The sequence below is a fragment of the Hyla sarda genome, chromosome 3 (assembly GCF_029499605.1).
Source record: "Hyla sarda isolate aHylSar1 chromosome 3, aHylSar1.hap1, whole genome shotgun sequence".
In the NCBI taxonomy this organism is placed as follows: Eukaryota; Metazoa; Chordata; class Amphibia; order Anura; family Hylidae; genus Hyla; species Hyla sarda.
Window position 1 is genome coordinate 435,879,811 of NC_079191.1, and position 20,150 is coordinate 435,899,960.

General features: G+C 44.1%; 1 protein-coding gene and 1 long non-coding RNA gene across 2 annotated transcripts in view; one reads left to right on the forward strand and one right to left on the reverse strand.

Annotated features, from left to right (window-relative positions):
- LOC130363146 (uncharacterized) overlaps positions 1–10,063 on the reverse strand; it is a 41,904-nt gene extending 31,841 nt beyond the window's left edge. Inside the window, exon 1 of the long non-coding RNA XR_008891740.1 lies at positions 9,956–10,063. This is a non-coding gene — a long non-coding RNA (uncharacterized LOC130363146). The remainder of the gene's footprint in view (positions 1–9,955) is intronic.
- Positions 1–20,150, forward strand: part of ALK (ALK receptor tyrosine kinase) — a 1,017,868-nt gene that overhangs the window by 718,571 nt on the left and 279,147 nt on the right. The window lies entirely within an intron of this gene.

Here is a 20,150-nt window from a genome sequence, read left to right on the forward strand (position 1 = left end):
CAGGTTCTGTAATAACCTCCCAACAGCAGGTTTTGTAATAACCTCCCAACAGCAGGCTCTGTAATAACCTCCCAACAGCAGGCTCTGTAATAACCTCCCAACAGCAGGCTCTGTAATAATCTCCCAACAGCAGGCTCTGTAATAACCACCCAACAGCAGGTTCTGTAATAATCTCCCAACAGCAGGCTCTGTAATAACCACCCAACAGCAGGTTCTGTAATAACCTCCCAACAGCAGGTTCTGTAATAACCTCCCAACAGCAGGCTCTGTAATAATCTCCCAACAGCGGGCTCTGTAATAACCTCCCAACAGCAGGCTCTGTAATATACTTCCAACAGCAGGCTCTGTAATAACCTCCCAACAGCAGGCTCTGTAATAACCTCCCAACAGCAGGCTCTGTAATAACCTCCCAACAGCAGGTACTGTAATAATCTCCCAACAGCAGGCTCTGTAATAACCACCCAACAGCAGGTTCTGTAATAACCTCCCAACAGCAGGTTCTGTAATAACCTCCCAACAGCAGGTTCTGTAATAACCTCCCAACAGCAGGTTTTGTAATAACCTCCCAACAGCAGGCTCTGTAATAACCTCCCAACAGCAGGCTCTGTAATAACCTCCCAACAGCAGGCTCTGTAATAATCTCCCAACAGCAGGCTCTGTAATAACCACCCAACAGCAGGTTCTGTAATAATCTCCCAACAGCAGGCTCTGTAATAACCACCCAACAGCAGGTTCTGTAATAACCTCCCAACAGCAGGTTCTGTAATAACCTCCCAACAGCAGGCTCTGTAATAACCTCCCAACAGCAGGCTCTGTAATAACCTCCCAACAGCAGGTTCTGTAATAACCTCCCAACAGCAGGCTCTGTAATAATCTCCCAACAGCGGGCTCTGTAATAACCTCCCAACAGCAGGCTCTGTAATATACTTCCAACAGCAGGCTCTGTAATAACCTCCCAACAGCAGGCTCTGTAATAACCTCCCAACAGCAGGCTCTGTAATAACCTCCCAACAGCAGGTACTGTAATAATCTCCCAACAGCAGGCTCTGTAATAACCACCCAACAGCAGGTTCTGTAATAACCTCCCAACAGCAGGTTCTGTAATAACCTCCCAACAGCAGGTTCTGTAATAACCTCCCAACAGCAGGTTTTGTAATAACCTCCCAACAGCAGGCTCTGTAATAACCTCCCAACAGCAGGCTCTGTAATAACCTCCCAACAGCAGGCTCTGTAATAATCTCCCAACAGCAGGCTCTGTAATAACCACCCAACAGCAGGTTCTGTAATAACCTCCCAACAGCAGGCTCTGTAATAACCTCCCAACAGCAGGCTCTGTAATAACCTCCCAACAGCAGGCTCTGTAATAATCTCCCAACAGCAGGCTCTGTAATAACCACCCAACAGCAGGTTCTGTAATAACCTCCCAACAGCAGGCTCTGTAATAATCTTCCAACAGCAGGCTCTGTAATAACCTCCCAACAGCAGGCTCTGTAATAACCTCCCAACAGCAGGCTCTGTAATAACCTCCCAACAGCAGGCTCTGTAATAATCTCCCAACAGCAGGCTCTGTAATAACCACCCAACAGCAGGTTCTGTAATAACCTCCCAACAGCAGGCTCTGTAATAATCTTCTAACAGCAGGCTCTGTAATAACCTCCCAACATTAGGCTCTGTAATAATCTCCCAACAGCAGGCTCTGTAATAACCTCCCAACAGCAGGCTCTGTAATAATCTCCCAACAGCGGGCTCTGTAATAACCTCCCAACAGCAGGCTCTGTAATAACCTCCCAACAGCAGGCTCTGTAATAACCTCCCAACAGCAGGCTCTGTAATAACCTCCCAACAGCAGGTACTGTAATAATCTCCCAACAGCAGGCTCTGTAATATTTTTCCAACAGCAGGCTCTGTAATAACCTCCCAACAGCAGGCTCTGTAATAACCTCCCAACAGCAGGCTCTGTAATAACCTCCCAACAGCAGGTACTGTAATAATCTCCCCACAGCAGGCTCTGTAATAACCTCCCAACAGCAGGTACTGTAATAATCTCCCAACAGCAGGCTCTGTAATATTTTTCCAACAGCAGGCTCTGTAATAACCTCCCAACAGCAGGCTCTGTAATAACCTCCCAACAGCAGGCTCTGTAATAACCTCCCAACAGCAGGTACTGTAATAATCTCCCCACAGCAGGCTCTGTAATAACCTCCCAACAGCAGGTTATGTAATAACCTCCCAACAGCAGGCTCTGTAATAATCTCCCAACAGCAGGCTCTGTAATAACCTCCCAACAGCAGGCTCTGTAATAATCTCCCCACAGCAGGCTCTGTAATAACCTCCCAACAGCAGGTTCTGTAATAACCTCCCAACAGCAGGTTCTGTAATAACCTCCCAACAGCGGGCTCTGTAATAACCTCCCAACAGCAGGCTCTGTAATAACCTCACAACAGCAGGCTCTGTAATAATCTCCCAACAGCAGGTTCTGTAATAACCTCCCAACAGCAGGCTCTGTAATAACCTCCCAACAGCAGGCTCTGTAATAACCTCCCAACAGCAGGCTCTGTAATAACCTCCCAACAGCAGGCTCTGTAATAACCTCCCAACAGCAGGCTCTGTAATAACCTCCCAACAGCAGGCTCTGTAATAACCTCCCAACAGCAGGCTCTGTAATAACCTCCCAACAGCAGGCTCTGTAATAACCTCCCAACAGCAGGCTCTGTAATAACCTCCCAACAGCAGGTTCTGTAATAACCTCCCAACAGCAGGTTCTGTAATAATCTCCCAACAGCAGGCTCTGTAATAACCTCCCAACAGCAGGCTCTGTAATAATCTCCCAACAGCAGGCTCTGTAATAACCACCCAACAGCAGGTTCTGTAATAACCTCCCAACAGCAGGCTCTGTAATAACCTCCCAACAGCAGGCTCTGTAATAACCTCCCAACAGCAGGCTCTGTAATAACCTCCCAACAGCAGGCTCTGTAATAACCTCCCAACAGCAGGCTCTGTAATAACCTCCCAACAGCAGGTTCTGTAATAACCTCCCAACAGCAGGTTCTGTAATAACCTCCCAACAGCAGGTTCTGTAATAATCTCCCAACAGCAGGCTCTGTAATAACCTCCCAACAGCAGGTTCTGTAATAACCTCCCAACAGCAGGCTCTGTAATAACCTCCCAACAGCAGGTTCTGTAATAACCTCCCAACAGCAGGCTCTGTAATAACCTCCCAACAGCAGGCTCTGTAATAACCTCCCAACAGCAGGCTCTGTAATAACCTCCCAACAGCAGGTTCTGTAATAACCTCCCAACAGCAGGCTCTGTAATAATCTCCCAACAGCAGGCTCTGTAATAATCTCCCAACAGCAGGCTCTGTAATAATCTCCCAACAGCAGGTTCTGTAATAATCTCCCAACAGCAGGCACTGTAATAACCTCCCAACAGCTCTTCTGTAATATACTTCAAGCAGCAGGCTTTGTAACAGCCTTCAAGACAACAGGCTTTGTAATAGTTTCTTAACAAAAGGCTGTGTGAACGCACACAGCAGGTTCTGTCACAGTCACTCAATAGCAGGTTCTGTAGCAGTTCACATTAGACTCCAGAAAAGTCTCTTAAACTGCAGAATGGGGTATTCCATTGTCTCAACAATAAGCACACAGTATAGCTTCGGCTTACATTGACAAAATTATTAAACATAAAACCTGCAGAACAATATCACAACGAAACATTCTGCCTTCACTGTAATGTTTATTCTGTGTCTGAATTATAAACTAGAAGTAGCGTGAAACTACTGCTCGTAAGTCGCACTATAAGAATAAATGAGTGTGTGCAATACCTACACTCAGTAAGGGCAAGAGGTATCTGTTTTGTAATGAAAAGAATGGCCTATGGTGCCACACAAACAGTGGTTGGGGGAAGGAGGTTAGGAGGACTTTAAATATCCTTACGAAGTGGGGAGGAAGACCAGAGTTCCCATCTGCCTGAGAATTTACCGAAAAGACCTGCACCTATAGCTATCATTTTCTCATAGGAGTATGTAGTGTTAATCTTATTAATCAGCATTTCCAGGGTTGGGATAGTAGTCGTCTTCCAATTTTGTACAATCAAAGTTTTTGCAATTATGCAGATAAAACTAAAAAGGTCTCAATGGCGATGAGGTATATAGTCAAGGTAAAGAAATAGTAAAACTGATTGGGGCGACCATACTATTGGGTATGGAAATAAACTAGTCCGTAGAGTATAAGATTGTTTCCAGAAGGGAGAAATTACTGGACAGGTCCAGAGTATGTGATAGAGAGAGCCTGTATGACCACAATTACGCCAGCAAAGAGGCGAAGCACCAGGATATGCCTTGGCTATTTTGACCGGGGTGAAATACCATTATATATATATTTTTTTTTTTATATCATGGATTACGCTATTAAAGAGGTACTCCGGTGAAAAACTTTTTTTTTAAATCAACTATTGGCAGAAAGTTAAGCAGATTTGTAAATTATTAATTATTCTATAAAAAAAAAAATCTGGATCCTTCCAGTACTTATTAGCAGCTGTATGCTACAGAGGAAATTCTTTGCTTTTTAAATTTATTTTTTGTCTTGTCCACAGTGCTCTCTGCTGACACCTCTCTCCGTGTCAGCAACTGTCCAGAGCAGCATAGGTTTGTTATGGGGATTTTCTCCTACTCTGGACAGTTCCTGATACGGGCATCAGGGGTCAGCAAAGAGCACTGTGGACAAGACAAAAAAGAAATTCAAAAAGAAAAGAAACATAGAAACATAGAATGTGTCGGCAGATAAGAACCATTTGGCCCATCTAGTCTGCCCAATAATCTGAATACTATGAATAGTCCCTGGCCCTATCTTATATGAAGGATAGCCTTATGCCTATCCCTATCTTATATGAAGGATAGCCTTATACCTATCTCTATCTTATATGAAGAATAGCCTTATACCTATCCCTATCTTATATGAAGGATAGCCTTATACCTATCCCTATCTTATATGAAGGATAGCCTTATACCTATCCCTATCTTATATGAAGGATAGTCTTATGCCTATCCCTATCTTATATGAAGCATAGCCTTATGCTTATCCCTATCTTATATGAAGGATAGCCTTATGCTTATCCCATGCATGTTTAAACTCCTTCACTGTATTTGCAGCGACCACTTCTGCAGGAAGGCTATTCCATGCATCCACTACTCTCTCAGTAAAGTAATACTTCCTGATATTACTGCAGAAACCTTTGCCCCTCTAATTTATAACTATATCCTCTTGTGGTAGTTTTTCTTCTTTTATATATCTTCTCCTCCTTTACCGTGTTGATTCCCTTTATGTATATAAAGTCTCTATCATCTCCCCTCTGTCTCTTCTTTCTTCTATACATGTTAAGGTCCTTTATCCTTTCCTGGTAAGTTTTATCCTGCAATCCATGTACTAGTTTAGTATCTTCTCTGAACTCTCTCTAGAGAATCTATATCCTTCTGGAGATACGGCCTCCAGTACTGAGCACAATACTCCAAGTGAGGTCTCACCAGTGTTCTGTACAGTGGCATGAGCACTTCCCTCTACTGCTTATACCTCTCCCTCTACACCCATGAGCACTTCTCTCTACTGCTTATACCTCTCCCTATACACCCATGAGCACTTCTCTCTTTCTATTGCTTATACCTCTCCCTATACTCCCATGAGCACTTCCCTCTTTCTATTGCTTATACCTCTCCTTATACACCCATGAGCACTTCTCTCTTTCTATTGCTTATACCTCTCCCTATACACCCATGAGCACTTCCCTCTTTCTATTGCTTATACCTCTCCCTATACACCCATGAGCACTTCTCTCTCTCTACTGCTTATACCTCTCCCTATACATCCAAGCATTCTGCAAGCGTTTCCTGCTGCTCTATTACATTGTCTTCCTACCTTTTAAGTCTTCTATAATAATTCCTCCTAAATCCCTCTCCTCAGATACTGAGGTCAGGGCTGTGTCAAATATTCTATATTCTGCCCGAAGGTTTTTACGCCCCAGGTGCATTATCTTGCACTTATCCACATTAAATTTCAGTTGCCAGAGTTCTGACCATTCTTCTAGTTTGCCTAAATCCTTTTCCATTTGGTGGATCCCTCCAGGAACATCAACCCTGTTACATATCTTTGTGTCATCTGCAAAAAGACCAATACCGAACCATCAAGACCTTCTATAATATCGCTAATGAAGATATTAAACAATATTGGTCCCAGTACAGATCCCTGAGGTCCCCACTGGTGACAATTCTTTGCTCTGAATATTCTCCATTGACTACAACCCTCTGTTGTCTGTTACTTAGCCACTGCCTAATCCAAAAGAATTCCATCTGTAGCATACAGCTGCTAAAAAGTACTGGAAGGGTAAAGATAATAGAAGTCATTTACAAATCTGTTTAACTTTCTGGCACCATTTGATTAAAAAAAAAATAATATGGAGCACCCCTTTAACATAAGTCTCTGTATCAGCTCACAGCAAGGTATTTAACAGTCTGTAAAATGGGAGAATATTTAGCAACAGGAGGATCTGTAATAGTCTCTACACAGCAGGTTGTAAGAGTCTCTACACAGCAGGCTCCTCAAATAGGCTCTATAGCAACTTACAGCAGGCTCTGGGAGAGTCTCTCAACATAGTCTCTATAATAGTCAGACTACCAGTTGCTAGGCAAGATCTTAAACATTTTAAATTATTTCATATAAAAAATGGCGGTATGGGGTCTTCCTTGTACATTAGGACCCTGGGGTGATCTCCTATTTGTCTCCTTCCAATCCTTCCTCTCTAAGTGAGTCCATATTCACGTGTAATCTCAGTTAGTGCAGAGAATATATAATGAAGACAGACATACTGCACCAGCCCCCACACTCATGAATCCTCGGCTGTCATTACACTCACAATATGGCGGCTGAAGATACGACCCCATGCACTTAATTGGTTAATTACACATCAATTAGTAAAAATCTTAAAGCTTTGGCAGGAGCCGAGCCCGGGAGCCCTGGACAGCTGGGGCCACGTAATGTCTTCTGCAATTCATTTACTTCCCCGACACTGAAGACAAAATAAGCAGAAATGTACATTATAAGGCGATTAAGGAGAGCAGGACCATGGTGGGGCAGGGGTTAAACATCTGCAGGAGAAAATATACAAGAGAAAGGGTTATATGGAGTCCTAATATTGGTGCTAATCCATGCCAACCTTACCCCTTCATGTCTGGGTGTGGGGTCCTGTGAAGGGGTGGTAAATCTGAACTGATCCCCCACAGATTAACCTCTTCAGGACCCAGGGCGTATGGATACGCCCTCACACCCTGGGCCTTAAGGACCCAGGGCGTATCCATACGCCCTGTCATTTTCCGGTCTCCGCCGCTCGCCGGGCGCAGATCGGCATGCCTACTGATATCGTTCAGTAGGCATGCCGTGCAAATGCCGAGGGGGGTCCCGGGACCCCCGCATGTCGGCGATCGGCGCAGATCGCGGACGAATTCACGTCCGCGATCTGCGGCGATTCCGGGTATTCGGGTCACTTGTGACCTGATGACCCGGAAAAGGAAGGTGATCAGCGGTGTACGATACACCGCCAATCACCTCCAGTTGCTGGGGAGCGGTGACAATACTGTCACCGCCCCAGCAACGCTGCTATTGGCAATCGTCGGCCAATAGCAGTGCAGCAGAGGAGGAGTTAACGGCCCCCTCACGCAGCTCTGCGCGCTCGCTGAGTTCAGTCACCGGGCAGAGCTGTGTGAAGAGGACCGGGATCCCCCCCTCGGAATGCCGGAGCCCCCTCAGAAAGAAGAAGAGCCCCTAGATCAGGGTCAGCTTGTTGCAGGGAAAGGTAGGGTAAAACAGTAAAACAAAAGTGAAAGTAAAAGTATAAAAAAAAAAAGTAACCCCCCCAACCCCCTAATAGGTCCTCAAGGGTCCGCCGTCACCTGATCCGTGTGACCCCGGGCCCTATTAGGGGTTCAGGGTGCTGCGTGTGCCACCACTTTTTTTTTTTTTTGGCCGCAGCTTTTTTTTTCTTTCTCTTACAGTTACACCAAGCACCACAAACTACATACTTATCTGCCAACCACCCCCCCCCCCCCTCCGCACATTCCCCCCCATGCCACCGTCCCACCACCGCCACCGTAGAAAAAAGGCGATGACCCGCCGGGCATTTTCGGCAGCGGAGGCTTACGCTTTTTTATCCTCCGACTCCGAATCTGCCAGTGAGGACGAGGAAGATCCTACTTTTTTGTGTTCTTCATCGTCCTCCTCATCATCTAGTAGTGATGATGAGCCCCCTGCACGGCGGCGGAGACGCCGCCAGGCGAGGCCACGCACCCCCCATGAGAGTGACCCAGTGGCCGACACTAGTACGGGTGGCAATGCCGCTCGTAATAGGAGTCCGGCCCCCCAGACAAGTGCATCGGAGCCCCCTTCCCATGACCCTGTCTGGAGCCCCCCAGAGGATTATCAGCCACGGATTCCTGAGTATGTTGGCGACTCAGGAATCCGGATTGACATGGCTGGGTTCACTGATCTGGATTGACAGCCTGGTCAATCTAATGGTGGAGCAAACAAAATTGTACGCCCAGCAGTTCATTGCCCACCACCCCGATTCGTTTTTGGCCAGGTCCAATGAATGGTGTGCCATTGATGCAGCGGAAATGAGGACATTTTGGGGCCTCTCGCTGCATATGGGCCTGGTCAAAAAACCAAGTGTCCGTCATTACTGGAGCGGGGACGTCCTCTATCAGACCCCGCTTTACAGTATGGCGATGACACGGAACCGGTACGAGGCGATTCGGAAATGCCTGCATTATGCAGGGGCTTCCTAAATGTGACATGCCCCCTGAGCAAAATTTGCTCTCAAAAAGCCAAATATGACTCCTTCTCTTCTGAGCATTGTAGTTCGCCCGTAGTGCACTTCAGGTCAACTTTTGGGATACTGCCATACTCAGAAGAGATGGGATTACAAATTTTGGAGGTCTTTTCTGCTATTAAATGTGAAATTTGAGGGGAAACACACATTTTAGTGGAATTCTTTTTTTTTTTTTTTTACATATGCAAAAGTTGTGAAACACCTGTGGAGTATTAAGGCTCACTTAATTCCTTGTTACGCTCCTCAAGGGGTCTAGTTTCCAAAATGGTATGCCATGTGTTTTTTTTTTTTGCTGTTCTGGCCCCATAGGGGCTTCTTAAATGCAACATGCCTCCCAAAAACCATTTCAGAAAAACGTACTCTCCAAAATCCCCATGTCGCTCCTTCCCTTCTGAGCCCTCTACTGCGCCCGCCGAACAATTTACATAGACATATGAGGTATGTGCTTACTCGAGAGAAATTGGGCTACAAATATAAGTATAAATTTTCTCCTTTTACCCCTTGTAAAAATTCAAAAATTGGGTCTACAAGAACATGCGAGTGTAAAAAATGAAGATTGGACTAAGGTTGTGTTCCCCAACCAGGGTGCCCCTAGCTTTTGCAAAACTACAACTTCTAGCATGGATTAACAAGATTTAACGTTACAGCACACCATGAGGTCGAACTGGGTATTGCAGGGGGAAAAAAAACATAAAGGGGCATTAATCATTGTTTTGTTTTTTTTGGCATGTCTTGAGTGATTTTCCAGCTTGTAAGGCCGCCAACTTATTTTCGCGCTATTCTTTTTGCACTCGCTTAGTCATTTTTGTATGTTTACACTTATAGGGGTGTGGCTTAGTGTGCAGAGATACATTTGTTGCATTTATCATCTGTGTAAACATTTTTTTTAGCTGGGAGTTGTAGTTTTACAACAGCTGGAGGCCCCCTATTTGGGAAAAACACCGGACTAGGGACTTCTCCTGAAATCATTGGCTAGGCGCATCATGTATGTACATGCAGAATGTTAACCCTTTACACCCTTATCACCTCAGTGTATGCAATAAACAAGGTGCAATGTCGTTACATCTGCAAAACTCTTCATTACCTGGTACATACGAGTCTAGATCAGTGCAGGGTTGAATGTGGAGTTGAATGTTTTCATTGACAGCAAGCAGAGATGTTGATGCAGAATGGAACATAAGTGCTGGCATCTGTAACAGAGGAGAGTGCAGGATCAGAAGTGGGTCATACAGTCAGCAATGGATATCACAAGGGCCACAAGAACGCCCATCAAGGTCATACGGTGAGGAGGAGATGCAGTACTTTATAGTGGCGGCACGAAAGAAAGCAAAGTCATAGAGAGATCACAGGACAGAAACTACAGAGCGGGAACATCATAGAAATCAAGAACAGAGTTCATTCTGAATGAGGCATAGAGGAAATAATGGCACTATGTGGGTACTATATGGTTATATGTCAATAAATAATGGCACTGTGTGTGTACTATATGGCTATAGGTCAATAAATAATGGCACTCTGGGTACTATATGGCTATAAGACAATAAATAATGGTGCTATGTGTGTACTATATGGCTATAGGTCAATAAATAATGGCACTATGTGGGTACTATATGGTTATAGGTCAATAAATAATGGCACTATGTGGGTACTATATGGCTATAGGTCAATAAATAATGGCACTATGTGGGTACTATATGGCTATAGGTCAATAAATAATGGCACTGTGTGTGGACTATATGGTTATAGGTCAATAAATAATGGCACTATATGTGTACTATATGGTTATAGGTCAATAAATAATGGCACTATGTGTGTACTATATGGTTATAGGTCAATAAATAATGGCGCTATATGTGTACTATATGGCTATAGGTCAATAAATAATGGCACTATGTGGGTACTATATGGTTATAGGTCAATAAATAATGGCCCTATGTGTGTACTATATGGTTATAGGTCAATAAATAATGGCACTATATGTGTACTATATGGTTATAGGTCAATAAATAATGGCACTATGTGTGTACTATATGGTTATAGGTCAATAAATAATGGCGCTATATGTGTACTATATGGCTATAGGTCAATAAATAATGGCACTATGTGGGTACTATATGGCTATAGGTCAATAAATAATGGCACTATGTGGGTACTATATGGCTATAGGTCAATAAATAATGGCACTATGTGGGTACTATATGGCTATAGGTCAATAAATAATGGCACTATGTGCGTACTATATGGCTATAGGTCAATAAATAATGGCACTATGTGGGTACTATATGGCTATAGGTCAATAAATAATGGCACTATGTGGGTACTATATGGCTATAGGTCAATAAATAATGGCACTATGTGGGTACTATATGGCTATAGGTCAATAAATAATGGCACTATGTGGGTACTATATGGCTATAGGTCAATAAATAATGGCACTATGTGGGTACTATATGGTTATAGATCAATAAATAATGGTACTATGTGTAATATATGGTTATAGATCAATAAATAATGGCACTATGTGTACTATATGGCTATAGGTCAATAAATAATGGCACTGTGTGTGTGGACTATATGGCTATAGGTCAATAAATAATGGCACTGTGTGTGTACTATATGGCTATAGGTCAATAAATAATGGCACTATGTGTGTACTATATGGCTATAGGTCAATAAATAATGGCACTATGTGTGTACTATATGGTTATAGGTCAATAAATGATGGCACTGTGTGTGTACTATATGGTTATAGGTCAATAAATAATGGCACTATGTGGGTACTATATGGCTATAGGTTAATAAATAATGGCACTGTGTGTGGACTATATGGCTATAGGTCAATAAATAATGGCACTGTGTGTGTACTATATGGCTATAGGTCAATAAATAATGGCACTGTGTGTGTGGACTATATGGCTATAGGTCAATAAATAATGGCACTGTGTGTGTACTATATGGCTATAGGTCAATAAATAATGGCACTATGTGTGTACTATATGGCTATAGGTCAATAAATAATGGCACTATGTGTGTACTATATGGTTATAGGTCAATAAATGATGGCACTGTGTGTGTACTATATGGTTATAGGTCAATAAATAATGGCACTATGTGGGTACTATATGGCTATAGGTTAATAAATAATGGCACTGTGTGTGGACTATATGGCTATAGGTCAATAAATAATGGCACTGTGTGTGTACTATATGGCTATAGGTCAATAAATAATGGTGCTATGTGTGTACTATATGGCTATAGATCAATAAATAATGACACTATGTGTGTACTATATGGCTATAGGTCAATAAATAATGGCACTATGTGGGTACTATATGGCTATAGGTCAATAAATAATGGTGCTATGTGTGTACTATATGGCTGTAGGTCAATAAATAATGGCACTATGTGGGTACTATATGGCTGTAGATCAATAAATAATGGCACTGTGTGTGTGGACTATATGGCTATAGGTCAATAAATAATGGTACTATGTGTGTACTATATGGCTATAGGTCAATAAATAATGGCACTATGTGTGTACTATATGGCTATAGGTCAATAAATAATGGCACTATGTGGGTACTATACAGCTATAGGTCAATAAATAATGGTACTATGTGTGTACTATATGGCTATAGGTCAATAAATAATGGCACTATGTGGGTACTATATGGCTATAGGTCAATAAATAATGGCACTATGTGTGTACTATATGGCTATAGGTCAATAAATAATGGCACTATGTGGGTACTATACAGCTATAGGTCAATAAATAATGGCACTATGTGTGTACTATAAGGCTATAGGTCAATAAATAATGGCACTATGTGGGTACTATACAGCTATAGGTCAATAAATAATGGCACTATGTGGGTACTATATGGCTGTAGGTCAATAAATAATGGCACTATGTGGGTACTATACAGCTATAGGTCAATAAATAATGGCACTATGTGTATACTATATGGCTATAGGTCAATAAATAATGGCACTATGTGTGTACTATATGGCTATAGGTCAATAAATAATGACACTATGTGGGTACTATATGGCTGTAGGTCAATAAATAATGGTACTATGTGGGTACTATATGGCTATAGGTCAATAAATAATGGCACTATATGTGTACTATACGGCTATATGTCAATAAATAATGGCACTATATGTGTACTATACGGCTATATGTCAATAAATAATGGCACTATATGTGTACTATACGGCTATATGTCAATAAATAATGGCACTATGTGGGTACTATATGGCTGTAGGTCAATAAATAATGGCACTATGTGGGTACTATACAGCTATAGGTCAATAAATAATGGCACTATGTGTATACTATATGGCTATAGGTCAATAAATAATGGCACTATGTGTGTACTATATGGCTATAGGTCAATAAATAATGACACTATGTGGGTACTATATGGCTATAGGTCAATAAATAATGGCACTATGTGGGTACTATATGGTTATAGGTCAATAAATAATGGCACTATATGTGTACTATACGGCTATATGTCAATAAATAATGGCACTATATGTGGACTATACGGCTATATGTCAATAAATAATGGCACTATATGTGTACTATACGGCTATATGTCAATAAATAATGGCACTATATGTGTACTATACGGCTATATGTCAATAAATAATGGCACTATGTGGGTACTATACGACTACATGTGATGGCACTCTCTGGGCACTGTTTAGCTCTATGCAGCCAAAGATACTGTTTGGCATCGTTTGGGCACTATTTGAGTACTATAGTGCGGCACTGTGTGAGTATATCTACTGTTTGACGTATTTGGGCATTTTGTTGCTTTTCTCATCTGTGTATTATTTTTGTGTATTCCACCCCCTAGGTGGCATAGAATGTGCTTTGTTCTGTGTCTTTTCCATGTTGAGCGTCCTTTTAGCGTCTATTCACACGTACAGTATTTTGCGCAGATCTGATGCGCAGGATTTCAAGCTGTGTTCAGTTTACATTGAAATCTGCAGCAGAGAATCCTGAGCATCAAATCTGGACAGAATACTGTACGTGTGAATGGACCATTAAAATGTATGCACAGTACAGTGATCCCTCAACTTACAATGGCCTCAACATACAATAGTTTCAACATACAATGGTCTTTTCTGGACCATCGTAAGTTGAAACCAGACTCAACATACAATGTACACACAGTCCAGATATGTAAAACGTGTCAATGGCCGGATGATCTGACCAATCAGAATGGGCATTCGCTGGTAAAACCCCTGTATTACTGAAGTGTATGCAGTGACTGATGTCTGGTAGCGCCCCCTACAGTACAGGGAGGTATTACATGTTCTGTACTCTTTACCTGTATTACTGAAGCATATGCACTGACTGGTGTCTGGTAGCGCCCCCTACAGTACAGGGAGCTATTACATGTTCTGTACTACTCTTTACCTGTATTACTGAAGTGTATGCACTGACTGGTGTCTGATAGCGCCCCCTACAGTACAGGGAGGTATTACATGTTCTGTACACTTTACCTGTATTACTGAAGTGCACGCACTGACTGGTGTCTGGTAGCGCCCCCTACAGTACAGGGAGGTATTACATGTTCTGTACTCTTTACCTGTATTACTGAAGCATATGCACTGACTGGTGTCTGGTAGCGCCCCCTACAGTACAGGGAGGTATTACATGTTCTGTACTCTTTACCTGTATTACTGAAGTGCATGCACTGACTGGTGTCTGGTAGTGCCCCCTACAGTACAGGGAGCTATTACATGTTCTTTACTCTTTACCTGTATTACTGAAGCATATGCACTGACTGGTGTCTGGTAGCGCCCCCTACAGTACAGGGAGCTATTACATGTTCTGTACTACTCTTTACCTGTATTACTGAAGTGTATGCACTGACTGGTGTCTGGTAGCGCCCCCTACAGTACAGGGAGGTATTACATGTTCTGTACTCTTTACCTGTATTACTGAAGTGTATGCACTGACTGGTGTCTGGTAGTGCCTCCTACAGTACAGGGAGGTATTACATGTTCTGTACTATTTACCTGTATTACTGAAGTGCATGTACTGACTGGTGTCTGGTAGCGCCCCCTACAGTACAGGGAGGTATTACATGTTCTGTACTCTTTACCTGTATTACTGAAGTGTATGCACTGACTGGCGTCTGATAGTGCCTCCTACAGTACAGGGAGGTATTACATGTTCTGTACTCTTTACCTGTATTACTGAAGTGTATGCACTGACTGGTGTCTGATAGCGCCCCCTACAGTACAGGGAGGTATTAAATGTGCTATACTCTTCCAGTACTTATTAGCTGCTGAATACTACTGAGGAAATTCTTTTCTTTTTGGAACACAGAGCTCTCTGCTGACATCTCTGTCCATTTTAGGAACTGACCAGAGCAGCATATGTTTTATATGGGGATTTTCTCCTACTCTGGACAGTTCTTAACATGGACAGAGGTGTCAGCAGAGAGCACTGTGGTCTTGATGTCAGCAGAGAGCTCTGTGTTCCATAAAGAAAATAATTTCCTTTGTAGTATTCAGCAGCTAATAAGTACTGGAAGGATTAATATTCTTTTAATAGAAGTCATTTACAAATTTGTTTAAAGGGGTACTCTTGTGCATAAACATCTTATCCCCTATCCTGTAAGCAGACACGCCCCCTCCCATAGACATGAATGGAGGGGGCGTGGTGTAATGCCACAAGAGCCGTGGCTGTGACGATCACTGCCTCCGGCTCCGTACGCTCTGAACAATATGTTGAAAACGCTGTAGCACCAGAGTACCCCTCCCGTAGGCTTGCATTGAGGGGCGGAGCGTGACGTCACATGGGGGCGGAGGCGTGACGTCACACGCCGCCCTGCGGTCGACCACAATCAGACGTGTTCGCTCCGGGGACTGATTACAAATGGGGTGCCCCGTGCGTGATCCCGGGGGTCCCCAGCAGCGGAACTCCCGCGATCAGGCATCTTATCCCCTATCCTTTGGATAGGGGATAAGATGTTTAAGCACCGGAGTACCCCTTTAACTTTCTGGCACCAGTTGATAAAAAAGATATAAGTTTTCCACCGGAGTACCCCTTTAAAGGGGTACTCTGGTGCTACAGCGTTTTCAACATATTGTTCAGAGCGTACGGAGCCGGAGGCAGTTATTATTTTGCAAATATATTGACGAATACACGTCCTATGTTCGCTAAATTCCCATATTCGCTATGTTAGTTCACCTTTTTATCCATGCGAAAATTCGCATTGGAAAATTTGCATAAAAATTTGCATAAAAATTAGCATGTGGAAAAAATAACACAAGAAAAACAAATATTTTTCATTACCAATATATAGCACTACAGTGACCCCCCCGACCTACGATGGCCCCGACATACCATATATATACAGTGACCCCCCCCGACCTACGATGGCCTCGACATACCATATATATACAGTGACCCCCCGACCTACGATGGCCCCGACATACCATATATATACAGTGACCCCCCGACCTACGATGGCCCCGACATACCATATATATATATATATATATATATATATATATACAGTGACCCCCGACCTACGATGGCCCCGACCTACCATATATATACAGTGACCCCCCCGACCTACGATGGCCTCGACATACCATATATATACAGTGACCCCCCGACCTACGATGGCCCCGACATACCATATATATACAGTGACCCCCCGACCTACGATGGCCCCGACATACCATATATACAGTGACCCCCTGACCTACGATGGCCCCGACCTACCATATATATACAGTGACCCCCCAACCTACCATGGCCCCGACATACCATATATATACAGTGACCCCCCGACCTACGATGGCCCCGACATACCATATATATACAGTGACCCCCCGACCTACGATGGCCCCGACATACCATATATATACAGTGACCCCCCGACCTACGATGGCCCCGACATACCATATATATACAGTGACCCCCCCGACCTACGATGGCCCCGACCTACCATATATATACAGTGACCCCCCCGACCTACGATGGCCCCGACATACCATATATATACAGTGACCCCCCGACCTACGATGGCCCCGACACACCATATATATACAGTGACCCCCCGACCTACGATGGCCCCGACATACCATATATATACAGTGACCCCCCGACCTACCATGGTCCCGACATACCATATATATACAGTGACCCCCCGACCTACGATGGCCCCGACCTACCATATATATACAGTGACCCCCCGACCTACGATGGCCCCGACATACCATATATATACAGTGACCCCCCGACCTACGATGGCCCCGACATACCATATATATATATATATACAGTGACCCCCGACCTACGATGGCCCCGACATACCATATATATACAGTGACCCCCCCGACCAACGATGGCCCCGACATACCATATATATATACAGTGACCCCCCGACCTACGATGGCCCCGACATACCATATATATACAGTGACCCCCCCCCGACCTACGATGGCCCCGACATACCATATATATATACAGTGACCCCCCCGACCTACGATGGCCCCGACATACCATATATATACAGTGACCCCCCGACCTACGATGGCCCCGACATACCATATATATACAGTGACCCCCCGACCTACGATGGCCCCGACATACCATATAAATATACAGTGACCCCCCGACCTACGATGGCCCCAACATACCATATATATATACAGTGACCCCCCCGACCTACGATGGCCCCGACATACCATATATATACAGTGACCCCCCGACCTACGATGGCCCCGACATACCATATATATACAGTGACCCCCCGACCTACGATGGCCCCGACATACCATATATATATACAGTGACCCCCCCCGACCTACGATGGCCCCGACCTACCATATATATACAGTGACCCCCCCGACCTACGATGGCCCCGACATACCATATATATATATATACAGTGACCCCCTCGACCTACGATGGCCCCGACCTACCATATATATACAGTGACCCCCCGACCTACAATGGCCCCGACATACCATATATATATATACAGTGACCCCCTCGACCTACGATGGCCCCGACATACCATATATATACAGTGACCCCCCCGACCTACGATGGCCCCGACATACCATATATATACAGTGACCCCCCGACCTACGATGGCCCCGACATACCATATATATACAGTGACCCCCCGACCTATGATGGCCCCGACATACCATATATATATATACAGTGACCCCCCCCCCGACCTACGATGGCCCCGACATACCATATATATACAGTGACCCCCCCGACCTACGATGGCCCCGACATACCATATATATACAGTGACCCCCCGACCTACGATGGCCCCGACATACCATATATATATATATACAGCGACCCCCCCGACCTACGATGGCCCCGACATACCATATATATATATACAGTGACCCCCCGACCTACGATGGCCCCCGACATACCATATATATACAGTGACCCCCGACCTATCATGGTCCCGACATACCATATATATACAGTGACCCCCGACCTATCATGGTCCCGACCTACCATATATATACAGTGACCCCCCCGACCTATCATGGTCCCGACATACCATATATATACAGTGACCCCCCGACCTACGATGGCCCCGACATACCATATATATACAGTGACCCCCCCGACCTACGATGGCCCCGACATACCATATATATACAGTGACCCCCCGACCTACGATGGCCCCGACATACGATCATTTCAGCATACGATCACTCTCAGAGGCCATCGCATGGTGAAGGCAGCATCAACATACGATGCTTTTGTATGTCGGGGCCATCGCATAAACGGCTATCCTGCAGCGCAGACTGCTTCAGCTGCCACCGGATAGCCGTTTACGGTGCCCCATGTGGTCCGGTGATGATCACTTACCTGTCCTCGGGGCTCCGGCGCGTCCTCTTCGGGATCCCCTGCATCGTCGGTGCTCTCCATTGTCGTCATCACGTCACTGCACACGCCGTCCCGTCATCCAATAGGAGCGGCGTGCATAACAACGTGATGGCGGCGACGGAGAGCGAGGATGCCGGGGAAGCAGAGGCCTTGCCGGAGCGTCGGGGACACCCCGGGGACGTGGCGACAGCGATGGACGGCGACATCCCGGGCAGCGGTGACGAGCGGGGACGGTCCTGAGCGGCGGGGACAAGTGAGTACAACTTTCTCTAACAGTGGTCTACAACCTGCGGACCTCCAGATGTTGCAAAACTACAACACCCAGCATGCTCGGACAGCCAACGGCTGTCCGGGCATGCTTGGTGTTGTAGTTTTGCAACATCTGGAGGTCCGCAGGTTGTAGACCACTGTCCTATACTTTACATTGCACGGATCCCTCAACATGCGATGGTTTCAACAAACAATGGTCCATTTGGAACGGATTACCATCGCATTGCGAATATTCGTGCTCAACACTAATCACGACCACTGCCGCAGGAACCCGGCATTTGTTTATAATGCTGCGGGCTATGGGAGATCACGGGCTGTGGGAGATGTCTAGCAGTGGAGTTCCCCTTTAAAAATGTAAAAAAAAAAATCTAAATAAATGTATTAATATATAAATCTATCATAATCTTATATTATGAGCCCAGAGGAGATACATTCGAGCTGCAGTGATATCCATTGAGGGTCGGCAGAATCTGCGGTTACAAAGACATCACCGACGTCACCGGCCTAGAGGAAGCGCGACATGTGATTGATACGCCTTTCATATAAATATATCTACTTCTATGTAACCATTCATGACATTGACGTCCATCAGAACTAATGAATAATCTCTCTTGTTACATTTTAACCTGTTTATTTATATAATTTTTTTTTTTTTGTAATTAAAGTGCAAAATCAGCAAATTGTGAGAGTAAATCCGGAGAGTGCGGTGAACAGGGTCACATCTTTACTAACAAAACCTTATAATGTAACATTTATTTATGGACCTCGGGGTCTAAGTCTCTAAACACGAATGAAAAATGAACAAGTAAGTAGTAAACAAAAGGAATAGAGTGCTATACAACATTTACAAAGAAGGGACATCATATAGGATAATCATACTGTAATACTGCCCCCTATGTACAAGAATATAACTACTATAATACTGTCTCCTATATACAAGAATATAACTACTATAATACTGCCTCCTATACACAAGAATATAACTACTATAATACTGCCCCCTATATACAAGAATATAACTACTATAATAATGCCTCCTATACAAGAATATAACTACTATAATACTGCTCCTATATACAAGAATATAACTACTATAATACTG